The sequence below is a fragment of the Puma concolor genome, chromosome E4 (assembly GCF_028749965.1).
Source record: "Puma concolor isolate L17-30 chromosome E4, mPumCon1.1.hap2, whole genome shotgun sequence".
NCBI lineage: Eukaryota > Metazoa > Chordata > Mammalia > Carnivora > Felidae > Puma > Puma concolor.
In genome coordinates, this window is record NC_141683.1 from 9932553 (window position 1) to 9957653 (window position 25101).

Consider the following 25101-nt stretch of genomic DNA (forward strand, 5'->3'; position numbering starts at 1 on the left):
GTAACTGACTGAGCCATCCAGACGCCCCAGGAGGAATTTTCTTTAGACACCTGTGAGGACATGATTTATGTCTGCCCCAGAAGAAAAGTGGTAAAAGGGAGCTGAGGGGCAGGAATATATAATCTCTAACCACAGTGAAATAATCTATACCGGCAATGGAATCTTCAAAACATATTCTTTTGTTTTCAAAGCCCAAAATTCTGAGAGCAATTCCTTTCTGAACAAAGGGTATATTGGGAATGACTCCAATATCCAAGGCTGGGAGATGGGATAGCAGGGAACACCATGTTGATGAGGATTCGGGTTGCATTACCTGAATCTTCTTGATTACCATTTAGAATGAAAGCATCACCCCTTGTCTGGTTCACTATCAACAAGGGATAAGCTTTCATTGCTTTTCTTTTCAATCCAATAGTATGAGACATGCTGGGTGAGGATATTCTCCTTGAAGATTCAAAGAAAGGGCAGCCGGATGGCACTGTCTGCGTCTCCTTCTGTGGCCAGGTGAGGAAAGAGACGGAGAGGTACCCAAGCCAGAGAGAATTCCAAGTGGAACAATTTCCATCGTGGTCCCAGGGTTCTGGGTCATCAGCTCCCATGCAGGCCCAGACATAGCGCTTAACTCAATATAATGGCATCTGTCAAGTGGGGAGGGGATGTTGGGGCCTAAATGAGTTTCTCCTTCCCCCAAATAGTCACATTCTGTGTGTATTCTGCCAAGATAGTGCAAAGGTTAATAATCCAAGGTATTTTAGAATTAGTACGGACCAAACCCATTTCCTAAAAGTTGGTTTTGATATATTAGGAAGAGATCTAGTCTCCCAAGACCACAGATATCCCCAGGGGTTCCTGCATTTGCAAGATGGAGCAGAAAAAGCGAAGAAACATGGCAAGCCTCAGCACTAAATCTTTTTTCAATGAGCCCCTTTGAGGGAGATTTGCCACTCACCAGTATTTTTAGGTAGGCTAAGTACAGTGTCTTAACCAAACTCTGCCAGTAATGTCTTGTCTGTGGGGACAGCTGAGAACTAGGAAAGGACACAGAGGATGGTAACAGAACAAGGCTGTAAGAATCCTAGTGCATGGAGCGAGTCAGAGATGTGATAAGAGTTCAATCTTCTACCAACGTCAGAATTCACAGCATGGCTTTTTCCAAGAAGCGCGAAGTGCTTTACAGATGACACGTTAATCTTCCCAGAGCCCCGGGTAATGGAAAGCCTGAGGCTTGAGGGGCAGGGTGTGGGGCTGGGGAAGCAGACTTCTCACTGTGTGCTGGTCCCCCGGGAGCGGATCAGTGATGTGGGGAACAAGACGGCCAGATCTGGACGCCTCGTCCTTCTGCCCAGACTGCTGCCTTCCTCTCTGCCAGTGTCACTGCGGACCGTGACCCTTCCTTCCCTCCGTACAGCAGTATAGCTTCACCGATAAGCAATAATCCAAAATAAAAGACTCAAGAGTGCAGCTAAGAGAGGAAAGGGGCAACAGGAAGATTTGCCAAAAGAAAAAAAAAGCAATGAGCTCATGGAGTATGAGCTTCCCACTTTCTGTCCCAGGCCCGGGGCCACCTTGCCCATAATTGGGGCGGTGTGTCTGCTCCGGATCAAGAGGCCTGGTCCCTGCTCAGCCTCTTCATGGGAAAAGGGTTTAGATGCCTGGTGATGTGTTCAAGTTGCTGCCATGACCAAATACGAATAAGGCGCTACCCCGCATGTTAGTTCAGTGCCCGCCACAAAGCAGGTGCTCTGAGCGCGTGCTACGTGAATGCTCTTGTACGGCTTCCTACAGTTTCGAAAGGTGCTTCCTCCCCACCCCTCACGCCTCATAACTACTGCACAGTCTGCCATTACACTCTAGTTAAACATCAGGAAACTAAGGGAGGGAACAGACCAGAACCCAGATTTTCTCATTCTGTTACTCTTTCTAATAGTCTATAGAAAAGGAAGGTTCCAGGCTGACCTGGTGGAAAGTGCATGGGCTGGCAGGGAGGAGCATGGGTTTCTATGCCCAGCACGACTAGAAAGAACCTGGAGATCTAGTGGAGGGAAGGCAAGCAATTGCATTTTATGGGTGACTCCGATTTTCAGCATCAGCTGCTGGCTCCTGGGCCAGGAGGATCCTGGGGCTGCCCGGAGGTGGGGGGGGGGGGGGGGACGGACAGTGTGCTGTGATCGATTAGCCATGTCTGCCTCAAGCATGGAAAGGGCTAACGGGACCCCAATGTCACCTAATGGCCGTATTTTCTTTTTCTTTTCTTTTTTTAAAGTGCAGAGCCCAATGTGGGGCTTGAACTCACAACCCAGAGATCAAGGCCCGAGCTGAGATCAAGAGTAGGACCCTTAACCAACTGAGCCACCCAGATGCCCCTATTGCCTCCTTCTAGGACACCTATTTATTTTGTAGCTAATAAAGTGTATCAGAAAACTCATGTGTTCTACATGACACGGCTGGACAGCAGCAGAGATGGAATCTGAATCCAGGACTCTCACCTATAAGTCCAGTCCTTTTCTCACTACGTCATGCCATCCTGGGCCTAATACCAGGTCCAGCTCCATAAATATGGATGAATGAGTTCTCCACCCCGCCCCCCTCCCCACTCCTTTTCTTCACTTGTAGACTACAAGAGATAAATCCTGTTTTATCTATTTCACAGAATTACTGACTCAAATGAAAGGCCAGAATCCTAGCACTCTGAGCTCCTAGGCCCGTGCTCTTACTGCTGCACCGTGATGCTATCAATAGACGTGAAAACACTGGAAGGCAGAGGCAGAGTAGCAAGATGGGAAGGGAGGAGTCTGGAGCCCTAGATTCAGCTTCAGTTGAATACGCTCCACACCTGCAGAGTGGGGGGTTAGGGAAGCAGACTTCTCGCGGTGTGCTGGTCCCTGAGAGCGGATCAGTGATGCGGGTAACAGGGACAGCCGTATCCAGATGCTCTCTCTCTATAGCCCCAGGTGCAGGAGCTCAGGAAGAATGGGAATGGGAAAAAGCCAAGGCTAACAGCGGCAGTCTCCAGCCCCCTGGGGGCAGCTGGTTCCAGGTATGTCGCAGAAGGGAGCATGTGGCCGGAGGTAGAAGCTGTGTTCTCTCGTATCCCTCATCCCCCGCATCCTGCTCTCCAGAGTGGCTGTCCCAGACCTCATCACTGCACATGAGCGATGTGACTGGAACCTGGGACACTGCAGCTCAGAAAAGATGATGGCAGTAGGGCCTAGGAGGCGGTGAGGCTGGGGGCACTGGGTCTCAATTAGGGGGGGTCCCCTTTGTTTCCTACTTCTGCTCCCTCCTCGTCAAAGGCTCCATCCACACTTCCACTGCTTTTCTCTCCATCCTCCTGACACCCTCATTGGTCCAACCACATTGTCCATCCTCTGTAGTCCTCTCTTCAGCCTCTACATCACAGCGACCTCAAGGAAAGACCTCTCTTCCTCTTGCCCTGCACACGTTCCAATACCAGTTTTTGGTGCCATCCATTAAATAGCTGCCGTATCCACCTCATCTCTTCTCGGGGAGTGGGAGTTGCCATAGAGTGGAGGTCATGATTTCGCGCAGAGGTGTCCAAATAAAGAGAGATAACTCATCTAAACTAGCCTGAGACTCACAGGATTGTAGGGCTAAAAGGAACTTGTAACAAGGTCATCTTGTCTAACCAGCCATAGAAGTCCTACAAGTATCCTTGAACACAAGGTCCTGCAGAGCTCCCAGGCAGCCCATTTTGGGGTTCCAAGAAGCTCCTACCCATCACGTTTATTTTTTTATTGTCTGCACTCACTAGAATGTAAATGACATCAGGGTGAGGCTTTTTTGTCTGTTTTTATTCATTACTGCATCCCTGTTGCCTAGAATAGCGCTTGGCATACGGCCGGTGCTCAATAAATATTTGTTGAATTAATTAATAATTGGTTTTGTTTCTAGCCTTTGGGGTCTTTCAAAAGAGTTGCAACTTCTTTGCCTTCTATATGACAGTGCCTCAAATAATTCAAGACAGCTATCATATCTTCTCCCTACCTAAGCACTTACAGTCCCATGAACATTACGGGAAGAATATCCAGACCCTTTGCCACCCTCAGGACGTTCTCTGAATGTGTTCCAGAATCACAAAGCAAGAAGGACACCTGAAATTTTCCGAGCTAGCCCATGCTCTCATTTTACAGACCGCTCTCTGGTCTTCAGACACCAAAGCCCAGGCTGCCTCACTGCCTTGTAAGCAAAAAGTAGCTGTGCTGGAGGGGCATGAAGGGTTTACAGCATTCACGCCCTCTTCATGTGGGGGCCGTGCTCCCCTAACAGTGAAGGTCAGGCCATTGAACAGGCGGAACACTCACACAGGGCTCACCTGTGGTGGTCCAACAAGTGCCTTCTGGAGGAAGGACATGTAAGATGCATGAAGATGGTCTCTGCCCTCGGGGTCTCTAGCGGGGCAGATAAGTCAACGCACAGTTACATCATAGCAAGTCAAATGGCTGATGGGGCAGGTGCCCCATCGTGAGCACACCAGTGGTTTGGGGACATGCAAATCTCTCCGGGTTTTACTCTGGTGATTGGGCAAGACATTCCTGTCTTTGAACATCCTAAGAGCGTTGAACAACTGAAGGAAGACAGTGGAGTATTTCTACCTGTACATCTTCCGCATTATTTTGAACCCCCATCGAAGACAGATTTTCTTAAAGCTGTTGTAAGTGAGTGATTACTACGTGTTGGGAGCTGGGCCCACAACAGGTACTCAACAACCATTTGTTAGCCAAGTACATGCAGGATCTTCACAAAAACTCTACAAGGTAAGCATGCTTATTCCCATCTTATAGAAGAGGTGGTGGCGATCTATTTTATTGGAGGTGATGAGAAGTATAGATCTACGTGGGGCCTGGCAAAGGGTGGTGACCAGGTGTTAGATGCACGGCCCATGACAGCTGGCACTGCCTTTTGCATGCCCTGGTGGATGCAAGGCTGTGCATACCAAGCACAGTCTGCAAGTGACCTGGACTCTATAGGAAGGAGACCGCCCTGGGCTGGATTGTGTGGAGACCTGGGAGGAGGCGGGCTCTAGGGCCTGGGCAGGTCCTGCAGAGCTGTGGTCTCCCTGCACCCTGGCATGGCATGCTATCAGAGATCCTGGTTTCCTTGCCCTGGGCACAGATCCCCTGTGATCAGACTGGTTGTAAGAGTGAGTGGCACGGTAGCAGCCCTGTCCTGGGGCATGTTGACATGGAAGGGGATCGCTGCCTTGTAGAGATCTATACTGAGGTAGGTCACTAGGGGACACTGTGCAATGGAAAGTGATTGTTGGGGATGGCGGGGGGTGCAGTCAGACTACACCTTAAAGGAGGTTCTGGTGTCCTCAACAACTCAGGTCTATTGCCGTTGGGCTCTGCCCTCAGAAGTCCGCTTCCAACCTAGGATCTCCCAGATGCCCGATTCCTTTGAGCGACCTCTACCATCCAGGCCTGGGAAGACTGTGTCACTCAGGCCAAGGCACAGCACAGCAGGAGCCTTGAGCCCACAGAGAGGCACTTGGTGAGTGCTGGGCACATGGTCCTTCAAGGGACCTGGAGTCCAGCTGGGAAAACATGGAGACTCTGTATCAGGATAGACCATAAATCAAAGAAATTGGCTTTGTTTGTGCTTTGAGGCATTATTACCATGGCTCTAGATTTGTGTATAATCTTGTTTATTTCCTCAACCAAATCACAAGTTCCCCAAGGGGGAAGGGTTGTGTTCTAAGTCTCTGACCCCACGCTTCTAACACATAGAAGGCATTCTAGGCCTATTATGGAATGATGGGTGGGCAACTGGCTGCATAAGGTGGGTTAGTCTTCAATCTACTGAGCCCCATGGGCCTAGAAGGCTGGATTGGCTGAAGGGTTAATTGGAAGGAGATGTGCCCCTACCTGGAGGCAGTGTGGCCGGCTCCAGGATTCAAACATGCAGAGCACATGGCCTCTCAGGCAAGGAGTCCAGTAAAGGACATAGTTTGATCAACAGTACAGGAGACCACAGAGCCTGGTGGCTCTGAACGCAGACTCTGGAGCCAGATCACTGGGTTCCAATCGTGGCTCTGAAGAGCTGTGTGGTCCTGAGCAAATCGTTTAATTCCTCTATGTCTCAATTTCCGCATGTACAGGTGGCCATAATAACAGTGCCCAGCTCACAGGACTGGTGTGAGAATTGAGTTAAGATGTATGAAATACTTCGGAACGTGTAAGTGCTGGCTATTAGTGTATGGTGGAGGCTGGGCAGTGGGAGGGAGGGAGACCTAATCCAGACTTGGCGTGGGGTGGATGCCAGGGGGGCTCTCTGGGGAGACTCACAGGTGTATTACAGAAGGGAGGGGAACCCTGGCTGTGGGCGGCATGCAGGGTACTATGGCTCTGGCTGAGGCAGGTTAGATGGCCTGGGCTTCCCTGGCAGGGAGGACCAGGTCTCCGGATGTTGGCATTATTTGGTAAGGAGTCTCAATTTTATCTCGGAGGGCATGGAGAATCTTAGGAGGTTTTTAAGTAGAAGGGGTGAGATGATCAGACGTACACGCGGAGATGCAGAGGCTGCGTGGCAGAGGGAAGGGCATGAAGACAGGAGGCAGGGGGGCCAGCTGGGAGGCCACGGAGGCAGTGGCAGAGCTGAGAGGAGCTGAGGCTTGCACTAGGGGGCGGGGATGGAGAGAAGAGGGTGGGCAGATCTGAGAAGGTCAGGATAAGACACAGGACTGCTTCAACACCGCCACCAACAATGCGTATGGAGCCCTTCACTGTGACTCAGGCTCTGTGCTGACCCCTCAGCATGGGCCATCTCTTTCAGTCCTTCCTCAAGCCCTCCAATCCCTGAGCAGGTGGGGTGGCAGGATGAGAGGGACTGGATGCCCTCAGGGGCTGAGGGACAGATGAGGCACAATCTGCTAACTTACCTTTGTTGAGAATAAAGAAGGAAGGGGATTTTATGTGGGAGCAAGTAACAACGAGGCCAAAGAGCTGAGGAAAGGCAGCAAAGAAATCCTGAACCCAAATTAGTGGGTCCAGCAACCAGGGTTCCCAAGGGATAAAGGGATCGGTGAGTGCCTACTTCTCATCATTCAGGAAACAAATGCCAAAACTCTAAATTGCCTGACGGTCTGTCAAATACGCGCACCTGCGTGTGTGTTTGGAGAGACAGAGACAGAGAGACAGAGAGAAGCGAGAGTGGGGAGAGGAAGGGGAAAGGAGGGAGATTATGCCTTCACAGACCCACACAGGCTCAGACATTTGGATGGGGGAAAGTGCTGCGTTGCTGCGTAAGCGAAGGGTCTAGGAATGGTTCCGACCCTCCTTATGAATGATCTCGATGTGGGTGTCATAGGAATGAAACCAACAGATGGCAATAAATTTGTAGGAAATGAAAGAGACGGATGTAAATCCAGGATCACAAGAACCCTGAAACTGGTTCTATGCAAGGGAGGCATAGGAACATTAAATATTTCCTAAAGCATTAGCTCAATTCCAAAAGGTGGGAGGCAGGGATGGGGAGAAGGCGGCTGGCTGTCCTCACGATGAAGCAGGAAGCATCAGAGTGTAATGGGGCGGGCGGAGAGGGGAGCAGAGAGAGGTCTCCCATTCATCTCAAGCTGTACTGGCTCTTGACAGACAGGGAGTGGGTGGCTGTTTCTCTTTCCAACCTCAGCTTTTTTCTTCAGTAACAAGGTGTAAACTAACTTTCCTCAGGGCAGACTCTTCAGCTTCAAGGGGGAAAGAGTACATCAAAGGTAGCCCACAGGGGAAGGGGAGACCTGCCATTTCTTTGTGGAAGAAACCCCCACTCTCTTCTCCCCCTGGGACCTCACCTAGAGATTTCTCTAAGACACCATTCATCTTCCCACTAAAAACGCAACCCTCTCTTCCAAAGAAAGTCTTCCAAACTTTCTCCTGCCTATGGAAAGGAGACGTTTTGCATTTTTTTTTTAAAAGCCTCAGATGGGGGTGGGTGGGAGGGGGGACCCAACACCACCTTCTAGGCTTGACTAACATTGAAATGTTAGAGCCACATCAGACTTCTAGTGCTTTGATTCTCAAACTATGCCAAAAAAGACAGGTGGTAGGGCACCCGAAGGGGTTGAATCTGCTTTAGTCAAGGTAAAGGCTGTGCTCCCTGGGAGGCCCTGGGACAAAGAAGGTGATCTCTGTCTGATATCCACAGATTCAGGAGGCCCAAGGACTGTAGGAATCACCATTTCTGCCTCAGACTCTCATCTTTTCCATCAAGACTGGTTCCAGCATGTTCGTTTTTCCAAATCAGAGATGCCTTCTCAGCATACAACCAAGGCAAGACTTTACATTTTGGAAGTGCTTGCATTTTGGAAGTCTCGCTGCCCCTGCCCAACCTGTCTGAATGGCAAAAAATTGTCCCAGAGCGCATCTGGTGTCCTGCCTTCCAGGGCATCCTGGAGGTTGGCTCCAGATGCCATCATGGCATCAGCACTTTGCTTGGGTTTTCAAAGGGCAAGGAGGCTTTTCGATGGGCAAAGGTGGCGGGGGAGGGGGGCGGTTGCAGAAGGGGCCGCGTCATACAGGACACCCACCTGCTTCTGGGTTTCCTGGGGAGAGTGAGGGATGGGTCAGATGTTTTCCCCAATTCCTTTTCCGCTGTTTTGTGACTTTAAGAGAGCCCAAAAGCATAATTTCAGCAAAAGTCAGCAAAATGCCCATCTTGGATCTGTATATTCTCAAAGATAAGCTCAACTCGGACACCAAGCGGAGCCCATCTATGCAAGTTTTCCAAATGAAAGGTGACTGGCTCTTCATGGTTAGCTGCCCATCAAGCTGATGCTCAGAACCCGGGGCCAGCAGGATGGCAAAGTGGACAAATCGTGGATCACGAGTTAGAAGAAGCTTGTTTAGTCCTATGCCTGTGCCTTCTGGCCTTGGACATGTCACATAACTTCGCTGAGTCTTGCCTTCTTCATTTGCAGAAAAGAGATGATACCTTCTCTACCTTCCTTTTACGACCATTGCCAGGAGCAAAGGAAACGTTATGAACAGAAGCACTTTGTAAGTTTCTATTACCAAGATGAAGAATGGTTATTATTAACATGGCCTGGAGGTCCAGAAACTTCCCTGAGGACAATTCATGGGAATGTGCTGGGCCTTTAGTTCAATGGACTGATCTTTCAGAGTTACTGCCATGGCCATTTTGTTGAAAAGGCTTTCGGCCTCAAGGGCCAATTTCTACCTACTCCATGCAGGGTTTTATGACATCTGGGACCACAAAGCATTATGTTTATTTAGGATCCTGTCCGAATCCCTTTTTGTACCTCTGAATTAAATTTATTGATTACAGGGTCAGAGGGTGGCACATTAAGCTGATGTTCAAATTCAGAACCCAGAAAGCCAATAGGATGGTAAAGTGGACAAATCGTGGGGAATGGGTCTCAGGGGACATCTCTGTCAACCTCTCGGTGCAGGTAAACAGCCCCCTGAGCATTAGCGTGCGTTTCACTTTGGCTTCTACTATCTGCCGTTATCCTGAGCTTTGTCTTGGATGCTCTGGGTCCTCTGCCTTCCTCAGTATCAGTGCTCAGGCTAGGTTGATGACTCTGTGATAATGACCTTGTAATCTTTCTTTGCAGGTCCCACCCCCAGCCAAGCACACACACACAAAGCCATCAGGATTCCTAGAAATCCTGAGCTTATAATCTAATCCAAGAGCTTTGAGCTCTGGGTTTGCGGTTCAGGAGACACCAAATCCAGGAGGAGAGGAGCAGAGAGAAATCTGTCCTGGGAGCGGTGGTCAGGAAGGAAAACAAGGAAAGCCAAGTAAGTGCAGCAATGGACATGGGGCAGGGGAGTGTGCTGACATGTAGAACAGGGACGTGCAGGAGGTGAGGATGGCCAGAAAAGTCCTCAAGGCTGCTGAAGGTAACAGCCGCCCTCTTTTGCTGGAACGCTGTGGTTCTGGAGGCTCAAAGCAGGCACGATGCCGGGATGACAACGCCCGGATGGAAGTCCTTCATGACTGCTGCCCGCTCGTGCTAGACCTTCTCTGGGAATAGGGCCCCAAGGACGAGCAGGTCTGAACCCGTAAGGACACTTTAGGGAACAGGTATAATTCTGCCTGGAGAAAACGCAACTGACGGCGGTCTTTAGGCGGTCTCTACTGGCCTATCAGGTTCTGCCGCCTCTGGGTGGGCCTCCCTACAAAGTTCACGGTGGACCCGGCACAGTACCGAGCACCCAAGTGCTTAATACCGGCTGGCTGATTTAGCTGGAGGAATGGCTTTTACCCAGTGTTTCTGCACGGTATGAAAGATTTCCGATCCTAGTTCCTGGCATGTCCCCCGATAAAGCGCCTGTCCAGGCGAGGTCATTCCTGCAGACTGTTACTGCGTTACAGAGTGTGTTTCTCAGAGAAGTGATAAGCTTGTACAAAAAAATTAAACTCACTGAATTGTTATAAAAAACCCAGACATATTTTAAAATAAACTCAATCCTGGGGGGATCTCAGCTGGTCTGCCGCTTAGCTGTTGGTATGACCTTGGACAGTTCCCTTCACCTCCTTTCACATCTGTGTCGTTGCTTAACCTGCAAAGCCAAGCCGTCGGGTTGGGGGGCTCCGTGGTCTTTTCGGGGTCTAAAGTTCCATTGCGTCCCTCTTTTCTGGCATCAGCTACCTAAAGGGAGCAATCAATCTGGAATCAGATGGCAAGCGTGGCCACTTCCTAACCGTGTAAACCTGCCAAATCGCTTAAGCTTCCCGAGCCTTGGTTTTCTCCGGCGTCATGTGGACAACACCACCACCTCGAAGAATGAATCAGAGCCTCACCAGAAGTAACTACAGAGAGGCGCTTTTGTAAATGCGGAAGCTCCAGCCTCGCCTTTTGTCACCAGATTCGAGTTTTACGTGACTCCGACTACCTTGAGATCTGCACACCCCAGGGTAGCTCGACGCAGGGCGTCCCCACCCCCATCCCCACATGTGGAGAGAGTCAGCCCGAGGAGTGCCAGGGCAATGCCGGGCGTGTGTGTGTGTGTGTGTGTGTGTGTGCCCTCTCTGGGGTCCCTGGTTCTGCCTGACAAACAGCAGACAGCTTTGCCTCCCCGCCCCCTTCCTCCTCCTGTCGGTCCTTCTCGGAGCCATCTGGAAGAGAAGGAGGCAAACCAGCTCGCCACCTGGCAAAAGCCAAATGCCAGCGCAAAATGAGCCTCAGGGGTCAGCCCAGGGAAGAGGAGCGGGGAAATCTGGAGCCAACTCCTTCTGAGTCTCTGATGCTACAGAGAGACACGGAGGGTGGCTGTGCTCAGGCAGGGCTTCGAGGCTTCCTAGGAATGCAGCTCTCCTCTCCAGAACATCCTGGCTTGTCCAGGAAGAGCTGGGGCCCTGAGGTGTGCACGGATGGGGACAAATGCCATAGTCGTTGACCAGAGAGCACTGACAACAATGCAGAGAAACGGAGTCACCGAGACAACAGCACGCCTCAGTCGGCTGTGTCCAGTGCATGGCAGGGGTCTTCCCAGACAAACCCCCCCCCCCCGCAATCCAAGACCCTCCCAGTGCCTTGGCTCCTCTCTCCACCCCCAATGGTGGGCTGCTGAGAAACCTCAGTTCTTTTTACCAAAGGGCCTCGCCTGGACAAGCAGCTTGCTCTGAAAGGTATTCCTTCCAACCAGAAAAGGTAGCCACAAAAAGCTTACTTCTTGCCTTACTTTTGCTTTACAGTTAAGGAACAGAAGAATCTAGGAAGGAAATCATAATGTAGTGAAATAAATATCTTGGAAGACCCTCCGTTACAAATCTCTTATGGGATCCACAGTTGAGCTTGCAAAAACACGTTCCCCAGAGGTCAAAAATGAAGAGGAAGCGAAACCAAAGAAGCACGCAGGCTCAGCCCCAAAATGTATAAGGCAAACTCGAGGACCCTGCAGGAAGAGTGATGAACACCCCGGCATGGAGAGAAATTTCAACAGACCTTCTCACTAACTAATAGATCAAGCAGATAAAGCTTGGCAAGAACACAGAACGTTTGCACAACGCAAGTAACAAGTTGGGCCGTATGGACATAAATAGTGACTAACCAGAAGTTGGATGGAGGGACCCAGAACCAACGTTCTGAGCTTGTACGGAAGTTGATTGTCACCAAGGAGCTACAGGCCAGGGAGCTCCATCCCAGTTCCGTCCTGGGTCATGCATGCACGGATCAAAATGTTGACTGACAGGGGAGGCATCACAGAAGAAATTGAATCCTGGAGACTGGAAATGATTGGAGGGAGGGCCATAACAGCTCAAGAGTTTGATGCTGGCCTGTAAATAGTCTGTGTTCTTGGACTCTGGATATACTTAGCCCTTGACCCGTCCCCGTGAAGGCAGCCACCATCTACCCACTTCTGTCTCTCTAGCTACTCCACTTCCATTTAACCAGAGAGGTTTCTAATGGAACAGTTTTTTCAATGTCTTTGCTCTTTTGGAATAGCATGAAAACCCATTCCGAAATGTTTTTCCTTTTTTGTGGCAAGTCATAAATACGACCATGAAACTCTAGATCCTAATTCTGATTGCCCAGACATTTCAAGAAGCACCAGATGCTGAGGGTAAATCTTAGAAAAACCACTCTCGGCATTCAAGTAAGGATGGATTTCTCCCCTGGAGCAAAGCTAAACACACCTATCTGCTGACCCAGAAGCATCTCTACTCTTCTTGGCTCAGTGGTGGCTGTTCGTCCAGTTGTGGGGGTACCTGGCCTAGGACTCCTCCATCCTGAGTCTGTCGTCACCGACACAAGTCGCAGAAACCGTGGCGCCATGTGAGTAGAGAAAAAACCATCTGAAGCTCCAAGTGTTCACAAACAACCCCCAGCGGGGGCTGCTGCGCCCAGGTGCCCCGACTTCAAGTCCTGGATGCACGCCACCCTTCAGCCATGTGGCTAAAAGAGAATTGGCTGCTTAATGGAAAGGTATGCACAGATCTGGAGGTTAAAGGCTGACAGATAAAGTTTCCGTGAAAACCTTACCAGGTAGACAGAGCCACCTCTCCCCCCTTCCATGCTACGCCAAGGGCCTGGGAGTTCCTGCAGGAGAAAGGGGCCCTTTTGGCTCCAAATCTGCACAGTGACCCCTTTCAGGCAAACTTCAGGTCCAACCTTTTGTCTAATTATGCAATAATTCCACCTCTGAAAAGTCTTTTCAATAGTGATTAAGGGACCCCACAGGTACACCCAGATGGTGAGATTCCCTGTGGGACTTGGGCTCGGAAAAGGTGACCTCTCTCAGAGACACCTGAGAGAAGATGAGACAGTGGCCGGAGCAGGAGGATGCCACCTTGGCCGCAGAGGGGCCACCTCGGGGTTCCCGGCCCCAACCCTCCCTTCTGTCTCTGGCACCCCTTAGCTGGGGCCACTCAGCTCAGCTACCTGACCAGAGACTGTTACCCTAGGGGCTTTTCATCAAAGAAGACCAAGGGTAGCTGTTCTTGGCTTTGGGGCGAGAGTGAGATCAGCACCAGCCCTGCCCGGGTCTCCCAAGTTCACACCGAGCAGGCAGGGCAGGACAGAAGGTCAAGAGTTTGTCCGGCCTTGCTGGGCAGGAACCAGGCTGACTGTGGCTTCCCTGGGCCCCATCCACACCTCATCAACTGTCCTCTTTCCCACATCTTAGGGTCTGCTCTTGACACCCAGGCCTTTCTGATGGCCACCAAGAGGACAAGGGCAGTGAACCATGTTCTCAAACTTCTTTCATACCCTATCCCTCTGGTACAGACTTCTGTGAGTGGACCGGCCCCCTCCCAGCCCCACCCACTCTGGGGATGTCCCCAGTCCCCTGGTCTTGTCTGAGTTTCAGCTGCCTTGCCAGTCTTCCAGAACTCTAGTTTGGTTGCCCCTTTCAGTTCCAAACGATTTTCCTTATAAAGAACTTTCCATGGGGGCACCTGGGTGGCTCAGTCGGTTAAGCGTCCAATTCTTGATTATGGCTCGGGTCATGATCTCACGGTTCGTGAGTTCAATCCTCACATGAGGCTCTGCACTGACAGAGCAGGATCTGCATGGGATTATTCTCTGTCTCTGCCCCTCCTGTGCTCTCTCTCTCTCTCTCTAACTAAATAAACTTAAAAAAAATAAAGCTCTTTCCATGGCTTTTGAAACCCTCCCCGCCCCCACCACGAGACGACGGTAGCCCAGTGCAGGTTTAGAAGGTATGAGGAGGACAGGATGGCTCACGGGCTTTTGGGGCAAAGGACAGCATTGCTCCTCCGGTCAGGACCCCCTCTACATTTCTCCCTCCCACCTCTGATGGAAAGAGGGAGCCTGACAGGGAGGACCCAGGAGGACACGGGGCTGGGGCAGGCATCTGGCTAAGGCCCAGCAGCTTGACAGAGTAAGAGAGACTGACCCGAGATAAAGCAGAGGGCCAGAAACCAGGCAGGGAAATGTCGACACGGACTCAAGAGATGCTGCACGTGATGGACAGGGACTTGAAAAGGCCCCGCGGGCCAAGGGGGACACTGCCGAGGGGCCCAACTAGGCCAGGAGATCTGAAGGAGCGTCCTCCTCCAGGGAGGAGGTAGGACCTCCAGGGAGGTCCAGAGGTAGGTTCTAGTGCCAAGTTTTGAGAGGGAGGCCCAGGCTGGAACAGGACCGTGTAAGAGGGGGACAGACCACGTGACATTGCTCTGACTTTCTAGTCATCACGACTGACGGGCAGCCTGGAGTGGTACAAAGACACAGTTTTGGAGTCACCAGACGGGCAGAAGTGACAGGCTGCTGAGAGGCACACATGGCCCCCTCTGCAGTCCTTCCTCTAGACCCTCCTTAAATCCCACAACGGGCAAGCGGTGCGTTGGCCCTGACCGGCTCGTTTCTGTTCCCGTCCCCCCCTCCCTTCTTTACAGTGAGCAGACAGCCCACTTCGATCATGCCCCCTGCTAAAGTGCCTCAAGTTAACAAAAAATAAGACCCCCTCCCCCCCCCCAAAATGGAGAGAAACCCAACTAAAAGCCACAACAGAAACAGAGTCTCCAGGCTGCTAGGATATCCCTCTCAGACTCTCCCCATCTGTTCTGCTCCACGGGGGCCTCCCAGCTGAGCCCTGCTATCAGGGGAGGGCCCCCGGCCCCTCACAATCTGTCATCCTTGACACCACTTGGATCTTGTTTCTTCTGGAGCTGCCAGGGACCCTGAAGCCACCCTGCCTGTGTGTGGGCAGCGAGCCAGGGGGCCCACGTACAGCATCAGCACCTGGGTGGGAGGGGAGTACAAAGTGGGGGAGAGGGATTCTGGGCTGCTGGGCACCCAGGCAGAATCCCAATTTCTCCATACATCCCTCCTCCCGCCCCTCCACCCCCCCCCCCATGGGCTGCCAAACCCTCCCATTTCCTGCCATCTGTGATGCGCCTCTCTGGGGAGACCCTCTCCTTTCTTGCTTGCTAATCACTGTCTGTGGACACTGGGAATAGGCTGGTCTCTCTGTTCCTGGCAGCTGTGTAGACATCCTTTGGGCTGATCCGAGCTCCCCTCTGTGCTGCCGAGGGCCGGGTTCTTCCTGTCCTCTGTGTGGCTTCCTCTCTTGGGCGGGTGACCATCTCTGTCCAGAAACCTGGACCTTCAGCAAACGGCGTGCAGGGTGGTGGGGGCAGGGATGAAAAAATCAGACGTGGTGACCCAATTACTACTTTACAGACTAGGGCTGCGGGGAGTCGGAAGGACGTGGGTCTGAGGCCTGGTGGTGCCACTCACTGGCTGTGTCACAGCCCCTCTCTGGGCTTTGGTGTCCCTGTCTGTAAGATGAGCAGGTGGGCAAGATGAGCTCCCATGCTGCCCTAACACTCCGTGACTCACAGATGATTCTGCTGACCTACTACCTGCCTTTTTCTGGGTGTTTCTCTTTAGACTCTGCTGTGACTGGTAGCCGGAAGGGTAAAAAACACTGACTCGGGTGCCAAGAGGGTCCCCTGGGTCCGACCCCAAGACCCCGGTCTCATTAACGTCATGTCACGACCAGCTGAGCAAACCAGCTGGGAGGCGAGGAGGCCGGTGATTTCCAATTTGATTAAACCCTTTGTTCCCCGGGTCTGCTCAGTAAGGACAAAAGCAAGCACTCAGGCATCTCCTGAACACCCTGTATTTCCTCGTTTGTTCATTCATTCACTCAACCCTTAATGAGGCTTGTAACATCACAGAGTCTCTGGAAATCTGGCTTCCAATCCTGGCTCTGTCTCTGATTAGCTGGGCAATGCCAGGCAAGTTACTCAACCCCTTGGGGCCTCAGTTTCTTCATCTCTACTATGGGGAAAGGAACGGCCCTACTTCGCAGACGGGCACATGAGGCATTTAGCACTAGACGCATGTTCAACAAATGGCTGACTATCATTGAGTAAGCTGCTTATGGCCTCAAGGGCAGACAGACAACAGAACAGGCCAATACCCACCCCTTCCTTGAAGTGCACGTGTGGCCCAGCATAAGACAGCCTCCCCAGCATCAGAGGTCACGAAGAAATCTTGGGAGTGTGGGTTTAGTTTTATGGCACAAATTTATTTTTAATGTTTGTCCGTTTATTTATTTAGAGGCAGAGTGTGAGCAGGGGAGGGGCACAGAGAGGAGGAGACAGAATCTGAAGCAGGCTCCCAGCTCCGAGCTGTCAGCACAGAGCCTGACGCGGGGCTCAAACCCACGAACCGCGAGGTCGTGACCTGAGCCGAGGTTGGACACTTAACCGACTGAGCCACCTAGGCGCCCCACAAATTTCTTATCTTTCTTAAAAATTGGGAAGCTTAGGGGCGCCTGGGTGGCGCAGTCGGTTAAGCGTCCGACTTCAACCAGGTCACGATCTCGCGGTCCGTGAGTTCGAGCCCCGCGTCGGGCTCTGGGCTGATGGCTCAGAGCCTGGAGCCTGTTTCCGATTCTGTGTCTCCCTCTCTCTCTGCCCCTCCGCCGTTCATGCTCTGTCTCTCTCTGTCCCAAAAATAAATAAAAAAACGTTGAAAAAAAAAAATTTAAAAAAAAAAAAATTGGGAAGCTTATTCAGGAAGGTTTGAAACAGATTCTCCATTATTTGAGTCACTGGAAAAAAAGAAAAATTTGGTCTTGGATTGAGTCAGCCGTAGGTGGAGGCCACCCCCTGGGGTTGGAGGCTCAGCGGGGGGCTCTCAGTAGGAGGACAAGAGGGTGGCACCCTGCTCCCCCACAACCAGCCCATCTAAGTCCCCTTCATGCCTTTCAGTCCCCACATCCCCCAGCCCCTGACGCCGGCCCCCTACTCCCATTTCTAGAGCAAAGCAACATCTCATTGGCCCGTTTCTGGCCCTTTCCAATTTGCCAAAGCCTGTCGAGGGCACCCCTCATGCCCAGAAGCCCCGATCTCCTCAGCCCGCCTGCCTCTTCAAGATGCCGCAGGGCCTGCTGAGCGAGGATGCTGACCGGTTTATCGCTTCCCATTAGCCAGACCTCTGACAGCCTCGGAGCGCCCGGGCCTGATGCGGGCCCAAAGCCAGCTTGGAAAGGTCAGGCCCCAAGAGAGGAGGCCAGCCAGAGGCTTTCTGAGGCAGGCCTGTCACAGAGACCCTGCTGGGGTGCCATCAGACGCCAAGGTCTTATTTATTTCAGTTTAATCTGACAGCCCGAAAATTTCTCTTTGCTTTTGCTGAATGCATTTCGATGTTCCTCTCTGCCCCTCTCTGGTCTTCACAGGCCACAAATGCTGACTGACCCAGGGGTGCTCAGTGTGCGCGGCTCTCATGATGACCTCTCTTGTCCCCGGCTCCTGTCCAGGGCTGGCTGACTGTGCACTTGGCACACAAAGGCTCTAGGGCAGGAGTTGGGAGGCCTGGGCACCAGGCCTGACCCAACCAGTGCCTGCCAGGGTGACCTTGAGCACACTTCGTAGTCTCTTTCTTCGGGCCTCTGCTTACTCATCTAAAATGGGAATAATGGTTGTCCTCAACGTGTCTGTGATCATTGTCAGGGTGCCTGTGTGAAGTCTCCTTTGTATAGAGACAGGATCTGTCTATATGGAAACAACCAAGTACATGAATGACAGCGGACACACCAGCCGTCATGTGGGTGCAAATCACTTCAGGTATTGGTCCTCATCTGCCCACCCGGGGCTGGAAAGTCCGCAGCTCCTTCCTGAGCTGGAACAGCATGGGCTGGGAAAGGAGTGACAGTGCCAGGAGTATGTCCTCTGAGCCGACGCGCAAGCCCAGGGTCCTTCCACCACCACAAGTGATCTGCCTTCTGTTCTTGATCGTCCATCCAGACAGCAACTGTCTGGAGAGTCTGAGGGACAAACAGACTCTGAAGTCCAGCTAACTGAGGGGTCTGGGTGACTGTCATGCTGCCCATGAGGGCTGACACGGGCCCCTCAAGGAAGCTCCTGGAGGAGGCATGGGCCTAAAACCTGCAGCCCAGACTGGCCGGCGTGGGGTCCCTGTGAGGCAAGGAGGCGTCCCCTTGTTTCCAGGGAACGAGATTCTGGGCGAGGACAGAGCTGGTTCCCTGCCTTCTCTGCACCCCTCGCCCCCAAAGACCCTGCTAACGTCTGCCCTCAGCGGGAGCTCTGAGACGCCCACATCCGTGACCTCAGGGCAACTTTCTCCGTTTCCCGAGGAGTGAGGAAATAAGACAGATCTGAGCAGACACTACAACTAGGTCCGCTTCGGGAAGGACCAGCGAACCGTCGGGGGACAGCAATATTCCACACAGCGAGTTCAGAGCGCCTCCTTCCTAGGAGTTAAGGCCGTGGACCAGACACAGTGATGGGCTGATGGCAGCCCCAGACAGACCTCCTGGCAGGGCCGCTTGCCCCTGAGGCCCTGGGCCCGCTACTGACCCTCCCGGCCACAGAAGCACCCCCCTGGCTGCTGAGATTCCCGTAGGCCGTGTGTGGAAAGCACTCGGCGCAGAGACCTTCCGTGTCATCTTGTCCCCTGCCTTCGTGGCCCTCCCCTCGTGGCCCTTCGGTAGCAGCATCTCCCAGACTCAGGAGGCTTTCCCTGATGGGAATGGTTCTCCCACCTCAACACACTGGCCCCTCCGTCTACAACCCTCGGCAAAACCTCCAGGGCGCCTCAGTGACAGGGGAGGGCAGGCGAGAAAGACGGGCAGCTTGTGCAGGACTGTCGGTGTGGGCACTTCTCTGTGGTTGCCGTGCGGGCCCTGACCCCTGCCAGGGACCCCGGCCCTCCACGGGTCCTGCCTCTCTGGCAGTGCTCACCAGAATGCTCTGTTACGGCGAACTTGACATCATTTCTTTTCTCATGATAGCCATTTATGAATCGCGGCCACTTCCTGCGGCATGTTCAGCGTGAACACGTCAGAAAGGGCGGCCCTCTGTTATCTGTGACCCAAGTGGCTGAACAAGAAGGGAGCTACAGAATCACCTACTTGGGGCCTTTGGCAACACTGCGCCTCTCCTCAAGGAGCGCTGAGGGAGAAGTGAGGCCCTAGGCCGCAGCAGCGGCCAGCCTTCTCTCTTTCTTTCTCTCTCTCTTTTTTAAAGTTTACTTATTTATTTTGAAAGAGAGAGAGAGAGAGAGTGAGTGAGTGCGGGAGGGGTAGAGAGGACCCCAATGTGGGGCTCGAACTCACGAACTGTGAGATCATGACCTGAGCTGAAACCAAGAGACGGGTGCTTCACCGACTGAGCCACCCAGATGCCCCTTCTCTCTTAACCTGGAACATGAAGCGTCTGCAGACCGGGCCCCAAAGACAGCATCTGCCTCTGCTGCCCCGTGCAAGGTCACTGACACCCTGCTGTCCCGTCCACCCAGTGCCCGGTTGTATTTTAGCATCCTGGGTTCCACCAGCCACGTTTTTAACTCCCTTTCGAACCCTCTTCCTGAAATCTCCTCTGGTTCCTCCCACTCCCTCCAGCCCCGGGGTTGTGCTTTATCTCCAGTGAGCTTAGTGCTTCCTGATAAGGCCCGCTAATCTGCTGCAGCTCCCTTTCTCCCAGATGGGGAAGATTAGAGGCAAAGGGTTAGGCCACCGCCCCCTCCAAGGGCACTCAGGACTCTAAGAAGGGAAGTGCATCCTGTTTCCCATCTAATGCTCTAGACTGGGAGTCACCAACATTTCCGGTGGGGAGCAGCTCCAGCTACTTCCAGATCATGCCCCCCCCACCCCCATCCAGTGATGAAACAGGAATGGGGGATGGTTGTTGGTGCAACGGCCTGGGGACTTATCGGATGCCCAAAGGAGGCACCTCTACGACCAGTGAGAGCCACCTGCAAAGCCATACTGCACACGCAGGCAGCACGCAGCTGTGAACAAGAAGGGGCGTGCTAGCTTTGGGGGAAATGACGCTAAATGCTAAAGTACCCAGGTCCTGAGAGTCAGGCCACGAGTCAGCGATGCAGGTGACATGCTATGACAAGGTCTCTATGCTACCTCTCCTCGGGCAGGCCCTGGATGCCACTTTATCACAGGTGACAGGAAAGCGAGGCTTCCGCGTTTGCTGAGCGTGACTCGTGGTGCACAGATTACTGCACAGAGACAGAGGAAGCGACAGACAGAAGCCCTGCTCTGAGACGCAGTGGATCTGCTGGGGCAAAGGCAGGATGAAATGACACAAAAGCAAAATGGCATTAAACTGTGTCCGTGCTAAGTGACGGCGCGTATGTCTAGAGTTCAAGAGCTTGGTAGGGTTAGCCTTGGGTTTACTATGAGCAGCTGACTTTGAAGAGAGACAGGATTTGTTGAAGGTGACATAGCCTCACTGAGGTCAGAAAAAAATGGCTCATTTATTTTTTTCAAGTGTTTATGGAGTATCTGCTAGGAGCTGTGCACTCTTCACCGGAAGAGAATGGATACAGTATCTGCCTTCATGGGGCAGTAGAAGGGTCAGGTGTTAGATAAGTATACAATTACATTCTCGCTGTAACAAGTAAAAGAATAGTGTCTCAAAGAGACCAGAAGAACCTGAATTTAAACTGTGAAATCAGAGTGGCTTCTGAGGAGGTACCAGCTTAGACGTGACTGAGAAGTAGGAATCTTCTAGAGAAGGGTGAGCAAGCAGAGGACGTCAGACACAGAGCGGCGCAGGCAAAGTTCTGAATTGGGGTGAAGCTGGGTTTTTTGAAGAAATGGAAACAGGCCAACACGGCTTGAGGACAGACATTCAGAGACCAGGGAAGAGGCTGTCCCTTGAATTTGGATACAAATTCAAACTGTATTCCGACTGCAATGAATTTATCAGTAAAAAAGTTTAAGCAGGAAAGCGGTAACACTTACGTTTCAAAAGTATCACTTGGCTCCTGGGTGGGGAAGAGACTGGAGGTGGGGGGTGGTGACAAGAATGGAGGTGGCAAGTTTGTCTAGAAATCCTCTGTTGGAGCAGATGATAGTTGACAGTGACCTGTCCTATGAGGGTATGCGTGGATGCAGATAGGTGCCCGGATTACAGAGCTATCTCGGAGATGGGACCAGCAGGGTTTGATGATGGACCAGACACGTGGGAGGGTATCTAGGGTGACACACGGATGTTTCAGCCTGAGCAGCTCAGGGGCTGGTCTTTACCATGATGGGGGAAAGACTGTGGAGGTGTAGATTTGGGGAGGAGGGAGCTATAGTGGCAATCAAGAGTTCTGGTTTGGGGGTGCCTGGGTGGCTCAGCTGGTTGAGCGCCCAACTCTAGATACCGGCTCAGGTCGTGATCTCGCCATTGTGGGATTGAGACCCACGTTGGGCTCTGTGCTGCGTGTGGAGCCTGCTTGAGAGTCTCTGTCTCCCTCTCTCAAAAGAAATAAACATTAAAAAAAAAAAAAAAAGAGTTCCAGTTTGGAGCCATTCAATTTGAGATGTCTTTGAGACAGCCGAGCGGAAACTACATAGACACACACACCTGTACCACAGGTGACTGCATATCACACAGAAGCTGCCGTTGGGATGGATAAAATTACCAGGGAGAGGATCAGATGAGTAACGTCCTGATGAACGGTACTTCGAGGTAAGACAGAGAAACAGCTAGAAAACCGGCATAAAGCTAAAAGATGCGGGTGATTCAAGATGGAGGAAGCTGTCGTTGCTGAAAAAGCAAGTGTCTCTCAACGATGTCTCCTGGATTGGTCACACGGACGTCACAAACTGAGCAAGAACGATTCTGCGATGGATAGAAACCAGCTTGGGTCGAAATGAACAGACGACCAAGGTGGGTTAGTGGAGTCAGATTCTCATTAACATTGGCTCTGAAGGAAGAGTAGAGTAGAGAGACAGGCAGGAGTGAGCTACGATCTCCTAAAAAAGTTTCACCCGGGCTGACCAGAGCTCCCTTACAGCTCGGAAGATGCCTCCCACGGGGCTCCGAGAGAGTGGGGAGGGCTGCTGCTGGCTCTCGCCCCGCACTCCGGCTTCACCTCGTCCGTCCTTGACACATGAACCCCATTCTTTGTTCAAACCTCACTCAGGAAACCTCTTGGGTACCGCGCTCTAGCATTCAAAGCTGTTCCATCACAAAGATTTTTGTGTCCCTCTTGAAAAGCTCCCACATGGTCTGAAGGAGGTGGGAAGAGCCTCCCGACACTCTGTCTTGGCTCCAATGACCTGACCCCAACCTTCTCTTCCGGGTCACACTGTTCTAGGCCTTCCCGGACAGACCCCAGCCTGCTTTCGGACCTCGTCTCCCACTGCTCTCCTATCTGACAGCTCCCCTTCCCCCAGCCTACTTATGTCCCCTTAGAACAACTTCTTTTTTCCTGACTCCACGTATTTGCTGTTCGTCCCCCTTAAGAATTAGCCCCCCCACCCCCCCAGGTGAACCTGATCCATTCCTCACACTCACATCCAGCTCGTCCTTCTGCCTCCAGAACACGCTGCCTGCGTTCCCAACCCCGTCTCCAGCATTTCTCCGACACCCTGGGGAACATTCCTTCCTCCCGAGGAACAGTGAAGTTGCCTGCTGGTCCTTTGCTTTCTTTGCTGGCGCCCTTACCTGGGAGGCGCTTGGTAAACATTTGTTTACTGATGGGACGACTGAGAAAAGCCAGAGGCCTTTCATCCCCAAAAGAGGAAGGCTTGCAGCTGTCTCCCCAGGGCTGCATCGGCAGCATTCACCAGGGCCCAGGGGACATAATAGGGGACGTAAGTATTCCCCAGCCTGGGTTCTATGTGGTCGTGGGAGGACATTCCAAGTTACATGAGTTCAAGTTCAAACGATGCTCTGGCCATCAGCATCATCAACGATTTCAAATGCTCCTTCAGAAACCAACTCCTTCCTGGAAATGTTGAAACCCTAAACCACAAAAGCCCATGTTTGCTTTTTAAGCCTGTCACTAGAAGTTTCTTGCCATTTTCAATTGTGGATTTCCTCTGGCAGTCCCTTTTATAATGTCGAAAAGGCAGCTTTCTAAGCTAAACCCTCTGATCATATCATGCTTCATGGAACAACAGCATTGCACAGGGTGAAAATTCAGCCTGCGGTGTTCTCCACTCCCTCCCGCCCCCAACTCAAGACACTGGCTAAAGCAGATAATTAATAGGCTGTGATGACATTCATGCAACATGAGGTCCCATTAAAAAGTTTGCACTGGCTAAGTTTTCAGGTCATAAACATTTTGTGGAGATCGGTTCAATCAAATCTGGGCTCCAAAGGTCGTAATTGCTGCGACCACGAAGACAGGTAGACCCTGGGCACAGATCTACAATAACAGGCTTCATGATTTCTTGGGGACACTCCTGCTCCCCTGCAGCAAGATGACCACCAAGAATCTTAAAATACTGATAGTGGCAGTTTAAAAGCAAAACTTTTCCCCAAGCCCCAAAGGCAAGAATTCGGTCAGGTAAGGTCAGGGAATATGTGTCCCTCAGACCCAACCCCAGCTCATCTCCATCACAGTTGGTTCCGTGGTGGGCACACCCTCCCACTGATCCAAGGAAGTTCAACTACTATGTCTGTTTATAGCTCAACTTGACTCTTCCTGAGGCAGAATATATTTTCTTTTATGGAAAGAAATTATTTGTTTGTTGGCTTTTGATATACTGATTCACAAGAGATATGAGCAACAGAGAGGTTTGGCTGTGCGGTCTGGGGAAAAGTGAGGCTGTTTCTGTTCAGTCCCTCCCAGTCTCCTCTACAGAGGCCCCAGACTGCAATGACTGCCCCCTGCCCCGACCCCCGCCAAGGAGCACACTGCCATCAGAGCCGGGCCAGGGAGACAAAAGGGAAAGCCTCTGCTTGGTCTGGGGCTTGCTCTGTCTGCCTTTGCTGGAAACAGTTTCTACAAAAGCCACTTTAAGAGACCCGTGTGTTCAGATATAATCATCCTTTTGAGGGTGTGTCTGGTTTTAAACGGCATGATCCACCTAAAATAATATGGTCCCCACCCCCATTTCTTACATCCAGCTGTCTTCCAGAAAGATAAGAACACACACTGAGCAGAGGCATTACAGGAAGAAACTAGGCTCTCACCCATCATCACTAGGAATGAGCTCTCTCCAGCAATGAGATCCCGTGCTTAAAGGGAAAAGTTCAAACTCTTTGAGGCGAAGGTGAGGGGAACAAAACGACCTGTCAAAATTTCTTTTAGCACCCACGACTAGTGTTAATTTACATGCTCTCGGAATGCAAGAAAAAGCCTGCCAACCGCCACTAAAAGGATAGTTTGACCTTTCGAAATAGAAACACGCTCGCCCCATATCAACATTCAGGAGAGGAACCTTGGAAGTTCTAGAGTCTTCGGGTGATAAATGGCACGAGGCCGAATTTCCAGGAAAGGGTTTCTCTACAGCCTGCAGGTAGGGTGCTCTGGACCAACACCGCAACACAGGTAGAAGGCAGGCCCCCAAACCGTTAGCCGCTGCAGCCGCCCACTGCTCAGACTCTTCTTCTGCAAGGGAGCTGGCAGGGAGGTTGAGAAAACCGAGTAACTAAAAAGTCTTGGACGCGAGGGCCCGCAGCCTGCGCTGCTGGGGCAGGCTGTGGGCTCCTGGCCGCGGTCGCGGCGTCGCCGCGGCGCTGGGTCTCCCCGCAGCCGCCCAGCCCCGCGCGCACCGAGCGGCGCTGCTGAAGGAAGTTGGAGAGCTCCCAGCTCGCCGGCAGGATTCGCCGGTGGGCGCCGGGGAATCCCTTCCAGCGCCGCAGTTTGTGAGTGGAGTAAGTAAGGACCCTGGACAGCCAAGGGACCTGCGCTTCGCAGGAGCACAGGGAAAACACCGCGCCACG

General features: G+C 52.1%; 1 protein-coding gene across 1 annotated transcript in view; it reads right to left on the minus strand.

Moving 5' to 3' along the window:
- The window catches only part of FAM78B (family with sequence similarity 78 member B), a 79474-nt gene that overhangs the window by 52672 nt on the left and 1701 nt on the right, over positions 1-25101 (minus strand). The gene's annotated exons all lie outside the window — the stretch shown is intronic.